Source organism: Mesocricetus auratus, unplaced genomic scaffold (assembly GCF_017639785.1).
Source record: "Mesocricetus auratus isolate SY011 unplaced genomic scaffold, BCM_Maur_2.0 Super-Scaffold_100010, whole genome shotgun sequence".
Classification (NCBI taxonomy): domain Eukaryota; kingdom Metazoa; phylum Chordata; class Mammalia; order Rodentia; family Cricetidae; genus Mesocricetus; species Mesocricetus auratus.
The window spans coordinates 19909124-19927369 of record NW_024429194.1 but is presented as its reverse complement, the minus strand read 5'-3'; the positions used below and the strand labels follow the sequence as shown (position 1 = coordinate 19927369).

General features: G+C 47.7%; 1 long non-coding RNA gene across 2 annotated transcripts; it reads left to right on the top strand.

The window, feature by feature from the left end:
• The first annotated feature begins 9334 nt into the window (after positions 1 to 9334).
• On the top strand, positions 9335 to 16908 carry LOC121142739. 2 transcript variants are annotated; one of them, XR_005879820.1, is made up of 3 exons: positions 9335 to 9443; positions 10262 to 10416; positions 13674 to 16908. It is a non-coding gene; the product is annotated as an uncharacterized LOC121142739 (long non-coding RNA). The 2 variants fall into 2 exon arrangements; XR_005879821.1 differs by lacking the exon at positions 10262 to 10416.
• The last annotated feature ends 1338 nt before the right edge of the window (positions 16909 to 18246 follow it).

Genomic DNA, 18246 nt, shown 5'->3' with positions numbered 1-18246 from the left:
GACCAGAGCCAGGCTGTTTCATTTTACAAAGTTATCAATTTTGTTGTGAGCACTTTGTATCACCCTGTCTAGATGACAGTTGCCTTACAGCAACTCTTGGAAGCAGTTGGTGTGAATCCTTGAAATTCCTTTTTTTAGTCATTTTGGTAATAATTCATTGACCTTTCTGTATGATTTTTAGAACAGTTTTGTCACTATTTAAGAGAAGTCCCCAGTGTTATGATAGTGTAAAACTGTCAGGGGGCTGGAGAGATGACCCAGCAGCTAACAATGCTTGCTGCTCTTGAAGAGGATCTGAGTTGAGTTCCCAGCAGCCACCTCATACAACTCACAACCACATGTAAATCCAACTTCAGGAGATCTGACACCCTCTTCTGCCCTGGGTGGTGCCTGCAAAATTGTGTATACATACATATGCATAAGAAAAAATAAAAGGAATCTCAAAAATAAATTAATTTATTATCAAGTGGTAAGAATGAAAACCTTATTGTATTGAGTCTTCAAGTTCAAGACACAAAACATTCCTGTAATTACTTAGAAATATTTTATTTTTTATTATCAGTATGCTATGGCTTTCTGTATTTAGATCTTGTATTTTGTTAGATTCATACTTAAGTACTTACATCTGAGGGAGGCTCTCACTATAGATGGCTACATGGTTTGTTCCTTTCATCTCAAGTTTTAACTGTTCACTGTGGCCTTCTTAGTCACTTCTTTTGTCACTGTGAGCTAACCACTGACAAGAAGCAACGTGAGGGAGGAATAGCTGATGTTGGTTTACGGGGTGTGGGGACATCAGAGGGGACATGAGGATGGGCAGATCCAGACAGAGGGGACATGACCATTTCTATAAATGTAGTAAAAGCTTTTGACAAAAATCCAAGGCATTTCCTTGATTAAAAACCCCAAAAGAACTCAGAATAGAAGGAACATAGCTCGCATAATAAGGGTAGCCAACATTCTATGAAGGGGAACATTGCCATTAAATCAGCATAAGACAAGGGTGTTGATTCCACCCTTCAAAATAGTGCTAGAAGTTTTAGCTAGAACAGAAGACAAGAGAAGGAAAGAAAAGAGACACAAATAGGTTAGGAAGGAATCAAAGACTCTTGTGTGTGAATGGCAAGGCTCTTACAAGCCAGAAACCTTAAAAACCCACCAGAAAACTCTTAGCACTGTTTTCTCCTCTCACACAGAAACCAATTCTCCAAGAGAATTAAAGACCTTAACATAAGAGCCAACACTCTGAAACTGCTAGGAAAAAAAAGTAGGGAAACACTTATTTAAAATACAGGTGCAGGTAAGGAATTTCTAAAGATGACTCCAGTCACTCAGGAAATAAGGCCAATAATTGGGACATCATGAAATTAAAAGCTTCTGTATAGTGGAGGAAACTGTTAATTAAGTTGGGAGATAGTCACCGAGTAGGAGAAAAGTCTTTGCCATCTTTACATTTGGCAGAGGATTAGCAGCTAGAGTATAGAAAGGACTCAAAAAAATTAAACAAGAAAACAACCAGCTCAAATAGCATGCTAAGAGGGGCTGGAGCAATGACTCAGCAGTTAAGAGCACTTGTCGCTTTTGTAGATGACCCAGGGTTAGTTCCCAGCATCCTCATGGTGGCTCCGTTCTAGGGGATTGGATACCTTCTTTTGACTTTTCTAGTCACCAGGCACACATATGATACATGTGCATGTATGCAAGTAAAACACTCATACACATAAAATAACACATGACTCTGAAAAGTCAAAATGGCCTAAGAAACCAACCAGAATTCACAAAAGAAGACACGAGAAACATATTTTTAAACCTGTTCAACATCCTTACCCATTAGGGAAATGCAAATTAACACCACTCTGAGATTCTATCTTACCCCTGTCAGGATGCTGTCATCAAGAAAACAAACAACAAATGCAGGAGAAGATGCAGAGAGAGGAACCCTTACCCACTTTGGTTGTGAGTGTGAGTTGGTCCAGTCATTATGGAAGTCAATGGGAAGATTCTTTAAAAAACTAAAACCAGAACTACCATATGACCCAGCTACATCACTCCTGGGCATGCACCCAGGGGATGCTACATCCTACTGTAGGGATACTGGCTCATCCATATTCATTGCAGCCCTTTTCATAAGTGCAGCATCAGCCTGGATGTCCATCAACAGACAAATGAATAATGAAAATGTGGTCTGCATTCTCAATGGAATTTTACTCAGTCATAAAGAAAAATGAAATTATTCAATTTGCGGGAAAATGGGTGGATCTGGAAAGTATCATCAATATTATATTAAGTGTGGTAACCTAAGCTCAGAAAGACGAATACCACGTGCCCTCTCTCATGTGCGGATCTGAGCCTCTAATTTTTAAATATGCGTATCCGTGTGTGAAAAAAAGTGTGTAGATGCTAGGAAACTAGAACAGGGCCAGTGAGAGGGGCGCAAGAGAGGCTTGAAGGAGAAGCAGGGAGGAAGACAAGAAGAACACGGGCATGGAAGGGGAGGTGAGACATCGAGGGTGGAAGGGTTTAGGTGGGAAGGGAGGCAGGGAGGAGGGGAAATAGACGGGTAGAGGGAGGGCCAGCCAAAGCCGAAGGTATGGAGGTGCTATACTGTGCATTAAAAAAACCACCCCCCAACAAAAACAAGGAAGGAAGAAAGAAGTCCTGCCTTTAGCCTATGCTCCATTATCACAAATAAGTAAGATGCAGCTATACTACTTACAAATAATATAAAACCACATCATCTTTATAATTCTTCAAAAAGTCACAAAACATAATCTAGGAATATTAGAATCCTGTCAAATTTCTGTTTGGGTCAATAAAAACTAACAGCAAAAACACCAAAGACAACGGCTGGAATGATTTTAGGAACGGGCAAGGCCTCTTACTGCGGTTCTGGAATTCATAAGGGAGCTCCTTGCAGATGGGTCAGGGGTGGGCTGTGTGACAGTGCTGGGTGGGGATGGAAGAGTCAGCTCTTGGAGGTGGATCAGGGTTAGGGATGCTCAGTGGGGAAACGTGTCAGTGATCTCCCTATCTGGATTAGGAAGACAGACCATCACAGTCTTCACAGGGACTGGACCCCAGTGCCTGCAGAGCCTCTGGTGGCTGGCATGGGGACAAAGGGCGATGAAGCCATGACTGTAGCATCCTCATCTCCTGGAAGGGTTGGATATGGTGGCCCAGCCCTGGGCACCAGCGCACCAGGGCACAGGGGGCATGGACTCTTAGAGTATACAGACTGCAGGGTGAGGTCTGGTGCACATACTGCATTGGGTCTGGGGATCATTCAGGGCTCCTAGACCCCTGCCCCTGGATCCATGCCCCCTATTTTCCCATATGCCCTTGATGTTTGGTGTCCGGACATCCTGATGAGCCCTTGGCAAAGTTGACATGCAACATCTGGGGCACCTGGACACCCCAGAGACCCCTATACCAATCTCAGTGGCTCATCTTCATCGTGTCTGCTCCTCTTTCTCTTAAGCCATGCTGGTGTGAGACCAAAGGACTCACAGTTTGCCATCAGGGACTGCTTTCTAGTCACAGCCAGGATAACGCAAGTCTCGTGACATTGCCCGGTATGGTTTCCAGCTTCTCCCCACACCCGAGTGGCTCCTCTAGTAGTAATCCACCACAGGACTCCAAAGGGGTGCTCCCTTATCCTCAGATATGTTCAGACACACTCCTCTCCTTCACTCCCCTCAGGTTCATTGGCAGCACGGGGCCTTTTGGGCATGTGGGGAAGTTTGGGTTTTATTCAAAAGGCAATAGAAAGCCATATTGGCTGCTGAGGGTTGGTTAGTAGGAGGAATACAATGAAGAAGGAAAAAGTCTGTGAAAAGAGGGAGGAGTCTCAATGCCCTGCATCAGGCTGCACACTAAACTCTTACCTGGGAAATCTTAGGGTGAGGAGAAAAAGAGACCAGGGTGGGAAAGGGCCCCGATTTTCTCAAGGAAACAGGGAGGCGGGCAAATCGAGGCTTGGGTCAAGCTGTCGTAGTTAGTAGCTGGGCCGCTCCTTGGTGGGCGAGGAGGTTTCTCCCCCACCCCCACCCCAGCGACTCCAAATAGAAGCCTCTTGGGTTGGGTGTTTCAGTCTTCTATGTCTATCTCAGTCTTTCTTCCCATGTTGCAGGGAGTCACCTCTTCCGCCGCTTCTCCTGAGAAGAAATTAGATCAGCAGGGGAAACACGTCCCCCCTTGGTCATCTCCCGAGACCTTTGTGTCCCTCCCTGTAGGAGCAGAAAATGGTTCGTCTGAGATTTTCCAGTACATTCCTATTGTTCTCATAGGGTTTTCCCCTGTGTGACAGTCTGACCTGGCCTTGCCAGGTCCCTCTGTGGACATCTCAGGCCACTCCTGCCTGGTGCTAAATCCAAGGCTGCCATAATGTTTAGAGGTCCAGGCAGCAGGTAGGCAAAACCTCTTAAGCTGTAGCTGGCTGGTTCACAGCAGCACCGCTGCCTTCCCAACTGTAGAGCGCTGGGCCAGGATCCCACAGAGTGCACGTTCCAGGATGCCGCAGCCTCAAGCACCTCTCAGAGTGGTCATGTGGCACTTAACCAAGGGCATCAGCTGGCTGAGCATCTGTTTCTGTAAGATTCTGTCTTCGGTTTCACTCAGAGAGCTTTCCTAACCTAATTACGTGTGTCAAGTCTGTGGCTGTAATCACTGCTCCTCCGTTAACCTTCCCAAGCAGTCACATTTCGATGACTTTATGGGCCGTCTCCGGGAGTCTTCTTGTTACTCTAGATGTGCCTGATTACCGAGCAACGGAGCTGAACTGTGCAGCCCGCTGACCTGCAGTCAGAACACTGATGGTGATTGGTCCTTGGCACAACCTCGCTGTTGTTTGGGCTCGGGCTCTGGCTTTGTGTATTAAGCTGAAGATAATAGCTGACATGTCGAGCAAATTGCAGAGTGACCTGAACAGGCTGCGAGTGAGGAGAGTGAGGTGAGCCTGCTTGAGAGGAAGTCCAGCAATTAGCTCCGAAGTCAATCTCCTCTCCCACTCCTCGGCCCTCACGGCCCAACCCCTGAGCCCCAGGTTAAGTGAACAGATTGGGAGTTAGCCCGGTTCACTTAGCCATCAAGATAAAATCAAGCACATCATCTCCCTGGCAATCCTGGACAGGGAATGAACATTTCCCCCTTTTGCTTTCGGCTTTCACGCTGCAGCTGTTTCTCATCTGGCACCAGCATGGGGGTGCGATGCGTGTGAGTGAGGGTTTGCAGGTCGATTTGGATGCTCATGTTTAGTTACTTGAAGCATCCTATTAAAGATCGTTTTTCTAGCCTTACGAAGTCGTAGCAGAGTCTCTTTAAGGTTCATTGAGCCATTTCTCTTCCTGATGATCTGTCCTGGGTTCCCCATTTGCTCTGTTTTCTCTTTGTTCTGAGGAATTCTGGCAGGGTGTATGCTTGGAGTCTGGGGCCCCAACTTCATCAAAGTGAACATTCTTTGAATGGTAGGAAGGCAGCAGCCTGAGGCCTTCCAGCCAGGCTGTAAACTATCATCTTTTCTTCTTGTTATTAAAGATCCAGCTAAATATCACAAAAATCACATGACATTGCCAGTAGGTACTGGGCCATCTCCATTGTCACCTGGACTGGATTTGGGATCTTCCACCTGTAGCCCTGTCTGTCAGGTGTTTCCAGGGATGTTGAACCGAGGAAGAAGATGGACCCTAAATGTGGGTGACACATCCTGGACTGGGGTCCCAGACTTAAAGGAGAGAGAGAAGGGAATTTAGAGTCAGTATTCACCTCTCTGTTCTTGGATGCCACACTCAATGGCCTTATCCTTCTGCCACCATGCCCTCCCCACCACGATAGACCCTGGTACTGTGCCCCCCTTAAAAATACCCTTCATTGAGTTGCTTTTTGTTAGATGTTTTGTGGTGGCAATGAGAAAAATAATAACTCACTCAGCAGATGAAGGGGAATCGGTTTCATTTCTTTAAAGATCATCAGTGTTCAGCCACAATAAAAAATTACTGGGCAAGAGGAATCCTGATCTGTAATAAAGATTAGTCTGACTTTATGAGGTGGGCCATTTTCTGGTCAAGAAAATTTTAAGAAAAGTAAATCACCGCCCCCTGTTTGGGAGATAACCATCTGTTGGCGTTGGGTGCTGGGCACAGCCTGCATTGTGGGGGAATCTCGCAGTGGAGAGCTGTCAGGCTCCCCACCCCATCCTGCCGTCCTCCTAATGAGAAAAAGAAAACGGGCTCACATCTTCTCAGACTCCCTTTGCCTTCTCAGAGCCAGCCTGTCTGGGTCTCTTGCCAAAAATGTTTTTAACTCTTCAATATTTATGAGACAAGAGTAAATAAGGTACGACGGAAGAGGACCAGTGTTGGAGACACAACCCTGGGTCCATGGTGCCTTGCGTACTGAGCCCTGACCCCTAAACCCGCAGATATTTTTAGGGGGCTCCTTGGCTTTATAGCCTGAAGCAGCCCTGGTGGAAGCAACTGACACCACAGGAGCTGGCGAGTGGTTTAGAACAGGTTTCTGAACCCAACCACCCATAAGATGGTTAGATGGAAGCTGGACAGAGCAGAATAGAAGTTAGACTCTGAGCTCCTAGCACCACGGGCAAAGTAACACATTGCTGAAGGGATGCTTTGCAGAGCAGGTGACCCTGGGTGGGGCTCCCGGCACTGATTGCTTTTCTACGTTGCTTTGCATCTGGGACCCGCCCATGCCTACTCAGGATCTGTTGAGTTCCCAACCAGAGAACTATTCTTGCCTTAGAGTCCACTCCATTCCCATGGTCATTCACCTGGATCTGAGCTTGCCGAGGTGCATTCCTGGGACAGCTTAAAGCCCCTAAGCAAGAGTCTTGCATGTTGAAGCTGGTTGACCATCTATCCCACTGATCCAAATCCTACATGTTTCTGGTGAGATTCAGGGGGAGAGCCTGGAGAGTGAATTGAGGCAGGGTTGTTTAAAGGCTTCCATCTCAACCCTCATCAGTAACCTCATCCGCCTCAAAGAATGCCTATGTACAGGGGTGGGTGGAGAGGGCTTGGTCAGGCTGCAGGGGAAGGGCATTATCTCACCGGGCTTCAAGAACAGATTGTCGGGGGTACTGGGTGTGGCAGGCATGCTGTTTCCTTCTGTGGCCCACCAAGCCTCACCATGTCCACTTGGAACCAGAATCAGATGTTTGGTAGAGTCGGAGCAGACTTTGCCACACCCTTAGCCAGACCTCAGTTCTGGCTGTGTTGCAGCCTGGGTGGGCAGTCCCAAGACTGACTCTCAGGATTTCAAGAACTTACTTGTGTTCTCCAGTCACGAATTTGGATGTTTCTAGATACTGTCACTGCATTTCATCCATACATTTGGCTCTCTTATCTCACCCCCTTCATGCCAGCGTGCTTAGAGGAAACCACCCTTTGCAGGTGGGAAGAAGCCTCTGTCTGCTAGAACGAATCTTAGCCCCAAAGGGAATTGGACAGGATGTGTGCTTTGGTCACCCTGCCCTCTGCTCAGTTCTCCCTCGACTCCTCCACCTCAGCGGAGAGGGACACCCCTCTGCAGCTGAATCTCTACCACTCCAAAGCTTGCATCACTCATGCAAGAGGACCGTACCATCCCCGTCTTGTTTATAAATCTCTCTCCTGCTGTCAGTGGCTCCACACTCGGAATCCAGCAGATCCTCTAACTCGTTCAAGGGTGGAACCTTCATTAAAGAGGATACAATGAGATATATCTCCCAGTTGGTCTCAGCCAGGGATGACTGTCCCCATATCATTTAGACAATTTTCAGTTCCGATCAGGTTGACAGCCAATTCTAACCACCACCCCAGAATGTGGATAAATAGTATATTATGCAGAAAGATGAGGTACTAGATACAGTGAGATTAAAGTTATCAGAGGCTAAGGATGAAGAGGGCGAGGGAGCTGGGAGCTGCTGGTTAAAGGGGACACAGGTTCATGTCTACAAGAAGAGGTAAGCTTCAGGGTTTATTGTTGAGTAAGGTAAACCGTAGCCCATGACACTTAACAATGACCAGAAGTCCGGCTGGGGAGATGCTTGGTGGTTAAAAGCATTTTCTGTATAATCACGAGGACTGGTGCTTGAACCCTAAAACCTATGTAACAATCTCGGCATGCAGCATGTTTATGACCCAGCTCTGAGGGGGATGAAGACACAACCTATGGGACTTGCTGTTTTCCAGAAAAGGCAAAAAAAAAAAAAAAAGCAAATTCTGTGTTCAGGAAGAGACTGGGTGCTGAGTGACGGAGGAAGACAGCCAGTGCTCTCTTCTGGCCTCCCCAGGAGCATGTACATACAAATGTGTACATATACACAGAGACAGGCAAGCACACACAAATAAACAAATGTTAAAACAAAAATCTAATTTCAAATGGTATATTATCTAAAAACAAGCCAAGCCAGGTGATGGATGTGTTAACCAGTTTTTAAGTCTCTGCATATACCCATATGGAGAAGCACCACTTGGCAGCCTATAGATGTATGGTCACCATCTGTCAGTTACAAGTAGCATTAGTAGTCCAAAATACACAGGGGTCTCTCATCAGTCATGTCTGTATTGATAACATGTAGAAATGCTGCTCTGGACAAGTGGAATCAAGCATGTCTTTGAAGTATACACTCTGCTACTTCTGTTTCCAGCCTCCTGCTGACCCCTGCTCTGAGGCCAGTTGATTTCCTGGCCTCCAGGACATTCACACCCTGTTGGTGGGATTAGTGGAGATCATGAGAGATGGAGTTCCAGGAGCAGGACTATTGGACCAGCAAGCATGGCTTTTTTGATCTCAGCATGGTCACCCAGCTATGGGGTCCTGCCAGGGAGACAGAGGAGCACAGCCAGACACGAATGCCCCGGATCCTGGAGAAGAGCTGCATTGGGGCGGAGGAAAGAGCACTTGGGGGCTGCCATTACTGGCACTTAGAAAGTGGATTGCCTGTAATAAAAATCCCGAACATCCTGCTTCAGGCCGAGAAGGGTTGGGGGGAATCTCATGGGGGAGCTCTTGACACGCTGCCCAAACCACAGCCCTCATCACCGAGGCACGTGGCTTACACTTGCATGGCTGTGTGGACACAGGCCTCTCCCAGACTGGAAACTCTTGAGCAGCTTCACTTTGGAGAAACAGATCTCCACCCTCTCAATCTTTCCCCCACCCACACGTCAGCAAAGGCTTTGCTTAAGCAAACGCCACCTGCTCCCCCGCCTGGACACTTGTTCACACCACAGAGACCTGTGCTGAATGCCAGCGACTCAGGCCTCCGCTCTCTGAGGGGGTGGGCCCTGGAATGTTGACACCACGTGCCTGTTGCTATAACGATAATGTTCTATATTAATAATGTCTCTCTCATCCAGACGGGTTCCTGAGTACTGTACAGGTTGTGCTAAGGAACCATCGCAAGTTAAAACAATCCACTGTACCCATCAGGACTCAATAGCTCCTGCGTGAGTCTCAGACTTTTTTGTTCACACTCAGAAATGAGGATGGATTGTCCACGGGCTCAGTACAGCAGTGGAAGTTGACCAGGGCTTGGCTGGGAAGATACTGAGGTCATAGTCACTGTGCCACCAAGTGAGCAATGGGCTAGAGCCAGGGGTAAGGAATGGGAGATGGTGGAGATACTATCTCTAACAATTTAAACCCACACCACCACACAGGATCCTCACTTAAAAACGAAGAAGAGGATACAGAGGTTCATATTTGTAATTCTAATTCTAGCATTGGAGAGGATGAAGTAGGAAGACCGCCACACGTTAAAGTCTATCTTGAAACACAGAGAGGTCCAGGCCAGCCTAGGCTACAGAGTGAGACCATGTGATCCTGAGATCTTGTAATAATAATAAAAAGGAAGAAAAGGAGGAAGGAATGAAGAAAGAAAGAAGAAAAGGGCAGGGTGTGGAGGACAGATACCATAAGTCTGAGGGCAGAGGCTGTGAGGGCCAACACTGGCTCTAAGGTTCAGCTCTGGGAGCTGATGGCAATGGGGTGGGCTTCCTGGTGCATTGGGGAGAGAAGTCCTAGGGAACTCATCAAAACCTTATTTTGAACCTGCTTGAGTGAAACTGGACTACAGAGTGGATGCAACCTGGGGAGAGAGAAAACAGCTACAGGGGCTCCGGATCCCATGGAACTGGAGTGCTGATACCTGGGAGTCACACAGGTTAGACGCTAGGAGCTGAACCTGTCCTCTGTATTCACAGCCAACAGAGCATCGCTCCAATCCCCAAATTTAAAAATCCCCAAATCTTCTCTATAACCCCAGGTAGACCCAGAAGCCCCTCAATCCTCCCTGTATCTGGATCAACTTCTGCCAGGTGCTTCTCCCAGGGACCTGCCACAGCACTTGCCTGCCATCCCCAGGATTAACTATTTCAGCCAACCTCAGAGTGCGGAGTGAGGAGGATGCAGAGGCCCTGGGTAAGACCCAGAGGGAGCAGCCACACTTGGGCTACTGGGATGGGCAGCTTGCAGTTGGTGTTTCCTCTCACACGTGTGGTGGGTGGGAGCAGGTGATTAGCATCTGCTCTAGCTGGAGAGCGCATCCTGGGGACAGGTGATGAGAAGGCCAGACGGGAAGGCTGGATCTCAAACTGACTTCAAAGCCAGAGGATTTTGCCAGGAGCATGGTGGCACCATCTTGGAATGAATCATGCACATTTGGACTTGGAGGAACGGCCTGCTGGTGTCACCGGAGAGGAATCCCTGAGCATGACTGAAATGGGGACATCTGCAGCTGTCAAGCCAGTGTTTGAAATGGAAATGTCTGTGCTCTGGAGATGATGAAAGCAAAGGATGTTCCTGATGCTGCCAAGTAGTTTCCTCTCAACCAAATGGAGGAGGGTCAGAGAGCAGCGGGGCATTTGGGCTCTTCTGCACGAGCCGGAGCACGAAGACCATCATGGCTCTGGCTGGAGCTCTGCCTGCTAGCGGGTGGAGGTCCATTGCGGCCTGCTGGGCAGGGTGTGGCTGCACTGTGGAAGTTTGTTTCTTGTACGGGTTCTTTGCTCTTCTACGGGATGAACTGAGCAGATGTAGGAAGTGGGCGGGTGACACGATTTCTTATTAAACAGACCCCCAGTAGTACCCACGTGATGGCAGGCATGCCTCTTTGTTCCTAAGGATGGGTGCCCTTAGCCACCTTCAGAGTAGAGGGATTTGGGCAGTGACCCGACGATGCCGGTGGGCAGTGTTGAAGTTTACCTTCACGTGTGTGTTTATGAGTGCCTGCTCTCCGCAAGTCCACACAAGAGTGGGCCCATGTCTGTTTAGTGTGCACATGTGTTTGTTGTGTGTGTTTGTTGACAGCAGTTCCTGCTTCCACTCACCATGTTGAGGAGGAGCACGTGCCTGATTTTCCTCTCAGTATTGTTCAGAAGTCCAGGCCCAGCTGGAGACGGGCACACATTGGCCCTGGCATAAAGGGTAAGGAGAAGGAAATGGGGGATCAGCATCTATGCTAGGGATAGCCTTTACCAGGGAGGAGGGGAGGGGCAGGGAGGCTACAGCAGTTCCTTTAGGAGCCTAGGGAAATTCAGAGGGCAATTCTCTTAGGAAAGTTCAGGGGAATGGAACCGTCCCTCAGGAGTTTGTGACTTGCACAGGGTGCTGTGTGATCACTGGGCTCTGTGATAGGCTGTAACTGGTGATGACAGTCTGATGTGGTTCCGGTAGGGAAAGGAGTCTGTTGTTTGGCATTGTTTTCAATCCAGGGTCCATGCAATTGTGTGCAGAGACTCCTGAATGAAGCCAACAGTGGTGAGGGAATGTTTGCCTCTTTCATACAGTGCCAGGAGAAACTTCTGAATGTGTACAGGGCCTGGTGCTATGGGTTGAGGGTGTACATTCTCATTGTCCCCCACGGAGACCTTGTTCAAGAGCCCCCTCTCGAGGCAACACTAGCATAACTGGAATTCGAGAGCTGCACCCATTGTAATGTAGGCCAGTTCTCCCAGACCTCACAACACCTCTTCTTTTCTGCTGCATGCTCTGGAGGTCACTCAACCCTTTCCCACAACTCTTCCTATAGGACAATGACAATTCCTGGCCAGAGCCATGGTCAACTTCAGAAATCAGAATGCATGGTCACAGCTCCCGGCAACAATAACTCCCTGTTTGAAGGTCTGATAGACGCTGCCTCATGAGGGGATACATATGTCGCCTTTCTCCTCGGACATAGCAGCCTTTCTGGAAGCCACTCAGAATGAGCCACACTCAGGCTCGGATCTAGCTCTGCAATCATGGCTGCTCTCCTGAGGTTCCAGCTGCTGATCTGGAGGGCAGAGATATGCAGTCAGTCTTCCTCAGGTCCAGTCGGCTGCTGTTAATTTTCCATCCTGGATTCAGCAGATCCTGACGGTCTTGTCATCTATGGAAAGCATGGGTTGAAGACCACTACTCCCCATGTGCTGCTTTATTGGATGATCCCCTCCTATTTATGTCTCCAGAAAATATGCAATTCATTTGATCTAGAAGAGTCTCTCCGCAACTGCTGTCCATCACTGGCAGATTGAATATCATACTAAACATATCTTGGGCGCACCGTAAGCACTTGTTTGGATGTGGACATCAGGGAGACGTGCTGGTACATACACATGATGAGCTCTGTTGCTGAAAACACTCAGCGGCACCTGCCAGCACAAAGTCACTTTCCTTTTCCTGTAAGAGGGTAATGGGAAAACTCAGACACCAGGCTGATTGGAAACCAAGTCTTTCCCAAATGCTTCTTCCCTGGGATGAGGGCTTGACAGTCAGTTTGGGGCTGTTTCCAGGAATCTGTTATTTTGTCTGCAGTTTCGCATGTAACGCTTTTTTAAAAAGTGGTGGTTTGTAGGCGAGTGGGGAAATGGGCACATGGAGAGTTTGACTAGTCCCTGAGGTTGCTCAAAACAAAAGCAAGTGACTGGGGAGATGGCTCAGTCGTAACCAGAAGGAAAACTTGAGTTTGTGCCTCAGGACTCATGTGGAAAAGTTGAGCATTGTGATACACACTGGTAACCCCAGCACTGGGAGGCAGGGATAACTAGACTTGTGGGACTTGCTGGCCAGGCAGACTAGCCTGACCCATGTGCTCCAGATTCAGTGAGAAACTGTGGGGGCGGGGCGTCTGATGATGACACCCAAGGTTGACTCTGGCTAATATACACACACGCACCAGCATACACTCACGTGCACACACAGGCATATACATAAAAGACTGGAGTGAAGGCAGTCTCTCGAAACGGGGGCACCTTCTGTGTCTCTCCTGACATGGGCTGAAGGTTGGCTTCTTAGTAATGGCCTCGTGTTGTTTCCTCACGAAAATAGCAGGTCAAATCAAAGCGAGGTTTCAGAATCTGCAATTCTAATCTTCCATTCGACTCCAGGAAAACCGCGATTCCCTTACAAGCTGCCAGACTTAAAAATGCCTCTAATTTGATTACAGGTGTCGATGTCTCAGATCAGAGACGATATACCTGACCCACAAAGGCAGCTGAGTACTGCTGTAGCTTTGGCCTCGTGAGTTAAAACAGAAGAACCTTGGTTTCCATTCATCAGTCAATGGACCTGTGGGATGATGTTTTTGTGATCTTTAAATCAAATTGCCTTCGCTCATATTAATTGTAGGAACATGCAAAGAGGCTTTCTTCCGGGTCCTTATTTTCATTTTGTATTTTTTGTTTTCCTCTCTCATGCAGCCATTTAGAGACTGGAACGAATACATGAAGATATGGAAATCTAGCAGTTGGCTCCACATAATGGGACCCTTTCATGCTTTCTCCAGAGGCTTCTATTCATGCATCATGATGCCAAGTTCTGGCAAATAAGCCAAGTTGGATTAAGTTACAGCCAAGTATGTTGACTTTACCCATTCAATTTATTCTTGGCAACCTTCAGAGAGTATTTATAATAAAGTCCCATTTCGAACATTCGAGGGCCCCGGCGGAGTTCTAATAACACTGGGTATTTATTTAATGTCTAACTGTAAGAGTTCAAAGCACTTTATAGGCATTCCTTGACTGATCTTAACATCCCTGCAAGATTTTACAGCTTGGACAAGTCAATCGAGGCCCTGAGACCTGCCTGGGATCACCCAGGAAGACCATGCTACTCCCTAAATTAATCACGCTGCCAACATGCGGAGGCTCCTGTACCTTAGCCGGCGACTGCATTCTCCAGCCCTTATCTCAGCGTCGCCGAGTGGAGACTATTTGTTTATTTCTCCATGGAGATCTTTAATTAAGGAAAGCAGAAAGCACCACAAACACTTCTGTCTGCGTGTCACTGCAGTAATTGGGCAAAGTATCTTTTAAATATTTTGATTCTTTAGTGATGAAGTTAACAATTCTGGTTGTTAGAGGGGAGAAGGCTCGGGAGTGTGTCCCATTTGGATGATGCTACGAGACACATCTTTCTGTGGCTTCCAGAGTGGATGTCAGCTGACACTGGTGGTGGCCTGTGGGGCTGTAGGCAATGGCATCATCAAAGGAAGACATGACCATGGCTCCTTCAACTGCTTCTGGGACACTGATCTGACCATCGCTGTCATGTCACTGTCTGCATGGACTCTGACTATAGGACACTGATTTAACATTTAATGGGCACCGCTGACGTTTGGTGAGTGGCACTTCAGTTGTACTCTCCGAGGCTCTGGTGACAGCGAGGAGGCCCTGTTGGCTTGAGGATATGAAAAGGAGGAGACAGGCTCAGCAGGCACAGACTTCCACCTGCTCACTCACAAGATTTCCCGTCTCTGTTATGGAGAGAAGTGCCCCTTTATGCCTCTGACTGTGTCCTGGAGTACGATGGAAGGCCATTTACAAGACTTCGGATGATCATAGAGTCAGTGTCGACCCCAACTGCCCCACGGAGCTTTTGGGGGAGCCCATAAAAGAAAAGGCACTTGCCCCTACCACCTGTTTATTTTATAGCCCATATATGGTCTGAAAATCCTCCTAAGACTCTTTGTAGGGGTCAAGGGTTAAGTCTCCCTGCCATTGCCCATGCCCCCCCCCCGTCTCCATTCCTGGGGAGTTGAATGTTAAGCACAGAGGAGTGGAGTCAGCACTATGCAGGGTTGAGCAGCACCCAGGGTATCAACAGACCCTGGAGCTAGACTGCGTTTGACTGTGGGGTCTATGTGGCTGTGTGGGTGGGGTGAGTCTCCCAATTATATGTCTTAGTTTCCTCATCTGTAACATAGGATTAAGGCTAGCAGTAGCTGATTAATGAAGCAGATGGACCAATGTCCACTGAACTCTAAAGACTGGTCCTAGCACATGATTTGTGTTTACAGATTATTATTATGACACCCGAGTCTCCTTTTTTAGAAACAAGTAGGAAGATTACCAGTAAGATACCAGTGTCTGTAGGCAGGCAGATATTAATAGCCCCGAGGACAGAGACAGAGCACAGGACGCTGGGTCATTGGGAATGTCAGCAAGGTGCTGTGCAGGGACAATCTGACACCACAATCATCCTCGGGGATGACTGGGGGTGGCAGGTATCAGAGGGAAGTGTTTTGGGGAACTTTTTGACACCCACGCCTGGGAAGGCTGCCCTCCAGATAATTGTGGACCATGCTGGTGGAGATGTTCCCTCTCCTGGCACGGCAGACTGCCTGGGACAGGACAGACTGTTTGCCAGGGGAAGGGCTTAGAAGTCCTGAAGATGTGGCTCTTGATTGAGGGACCCTTGTAACATCTTCAGAGTCTGGTGTCCCAGAACTTTGGGCCGACATCTCTCTCAGTGGGGAGAGTGCCTTCCTAACATGGCAGTGGTGCTTAGAGGTCCCAGCTTGAGCCCTACTGAGTGCTGGGGTGTGTCATGGCCCTACAGTCCACTTGATGAGCATGCATGGCACTCGTGAGAAGCTTTACACATTTAAGAAGTCAGCAGAGACCAAGCGATGGGCTGAGAGCCCGTGTACACTTTGCAAGCCAGACAGTCTGGATCCATATGTACCTCTACAGCTGAAAGTGAGGATGATCCCGGGAAGGTGGCCTCCGATGTTTCTAGCCAGCTAGAATCCCATACACATTCAAAACCAGCTCACTTTCCCAGAATGGATGCCGCAGCAGAAGCGGGTGAATTTGCATCACAACCCTCACCTTGCACACTAGTGTGTGTGTGGGAACTGCAGGGCCAGGAAGGACATGGGGACAGCCTTTTATTTTCTGCTTTCCAGACTCTGCACAGTGGAGAGTGACCTATGAGGCACAGGAGGACAACATCAGCAAAAACGACAGGCTTGTAACAAACCAAACAGAGAGATGCAGCCTGGAGAGTTTAACATGCAGTCAGGAAAAGTGAAAGGCAGGCCGGAGTGAGACTTTACTGGTCTTGCAGAGGGCCTGAGTTCATTTCCAAGCACCTAAGTCAAGCACTTCACGACTGCCTGTATCTCCAGCTCTAGGGATTCCAGCACCCTCTTCTGGACTCTGAGGGCACATGAGCTCACATGCTTGCACACACACAGAGTTAAAAGTAAGCAAGTACCGGTTAATTTCAGAAAATAAAGTCAAACGAATTTTAGGTCGTTTAGGATGGAGTGAAAAATATTGGGAAAGCATAGCGCTTATGGTTGAGAGGTAGTGGCGTCCTCTTTGCTCCTGTGGAAGAATATCTTCCAGGTGGCAGGATAGAGTCGTGGTCTGCCTTGATTTTCAAGTCCAAACCCAATAGCAGTTGCCAGACTCTCTGGGTTGACATTAATGTAAAGAGACATGCCAGAAATAAATAGTGGTGGGGGATAATTCCTCAGCTTTTAAGAGATAAAAAAATCAGTAAGGAGAATTCTGAATAATTAAATTACAGCCAAGAGTCCACTCAGTCTACAAAGGAGGGTCCAACATATAACTTTGCCTGGAACATTTGCAAAACCTGACTGTGTGCTGAGCTACTTAAAAATCTCAATAAATTCCTAAGAGCAAACGGTGCCATCAGAATTCTTTGACCACAATACAATAAAACTAGAACTAAATAATGGATGTATAAACAGGAAACTGCGGCCACTGGAAAGTTAAAACAAAGCAACACAAAACAAAACATTCCTGAGTAGCCACAGGGTCAAAGATGAAATCAGGACCACAGTAACAAACAATCTGCATGGATTTAGTCAAAAGCTTGGCCCTGGTGATGATGGGCTCTGATTACAACCAGGGCTAGAGCAGGAATCATGAGAGTGGTCTGAAACATCCAAGAAGGAGGACTGAGTGGGAATGATACCGTGTGGCCATTAAAACATCTGTATGGATGGGAGGAAGCTCATGGCATTTCCAGTCAAAAAGCCAGAAATGCAAGTTCATCTGCTCTTAAACTATGGCCATTGTTCTCCCGGGAGTGGGAGAGAAACTCTCACAGCTATGTATGTGTAGCTATGCATCCTTCTTTTTGCTCTTGGCTGTTATGTACATTGTCTTGATGAGGATTAATTATGTACCAAAATAAACAAACACATAGAAAAGGGGTGGGGTGGAAAAGAGTGGGGATCTGACATACAGCAGTTGATTTTCAATGGGGTCCTAAGGTACTGCGAGTCACTGTGTAGGGCTTTAACTACACTCAATACTTAGAAAACCTATCGTATCAGCTTTGTTCATTTTCTCTGCACAGGTCCTTGTTGGCAGCTTCCACTGTTTGCACAATAATCACAAGCAGATTGCTTGTAGGTTATAGTTTCAGACTCCTGAGATGAGCTGGCAATCTTCAGAAATACCATAGCATGTGTAGACAAGATTATTGGTGATTGTAGGGTGAGATTGCCTACAACACCCCAAAGCGTGCCTCAGTGCAGAATTTACTTTCGGGAATCGGCCTGGCAGATCAGATAATTTAGACACCGTCCTTGCAGCTCAATTACTAGGATAGACATCCAGCAAGGACCGCTGTTGAGGACATGCCAGTGAATTCACCCAATGGGAATCATCTACTCCCAGAATCTGCTGGATCGGGGCTGGCTGCTTTGAACTGGGCCAACCAGAATCTCTCTCCATGTATATCATTATCCTTTTTGGATGATGGTGCCAAGACGTTTTGTAAGTGGAGAACCCGGGGAAGCCCCAGTCCTTTGTAAAGGAGAGCTGTGTGTGTAACACAGGTTCTGTGCTGGGAGGCAGAGGGTCGGTGACCAAATGCTAGGAAGGAGGAGAGTGCATAGGCAGGGGGAAGATCTGCAGCTCCTACTAAAGCTTTATTGAATGTTCTGCCAAGGAGTAGCCCTTTGCTATTCAGCCTTCCTGTTGAGACTTCTGGGATACTGTTACAGGCAAG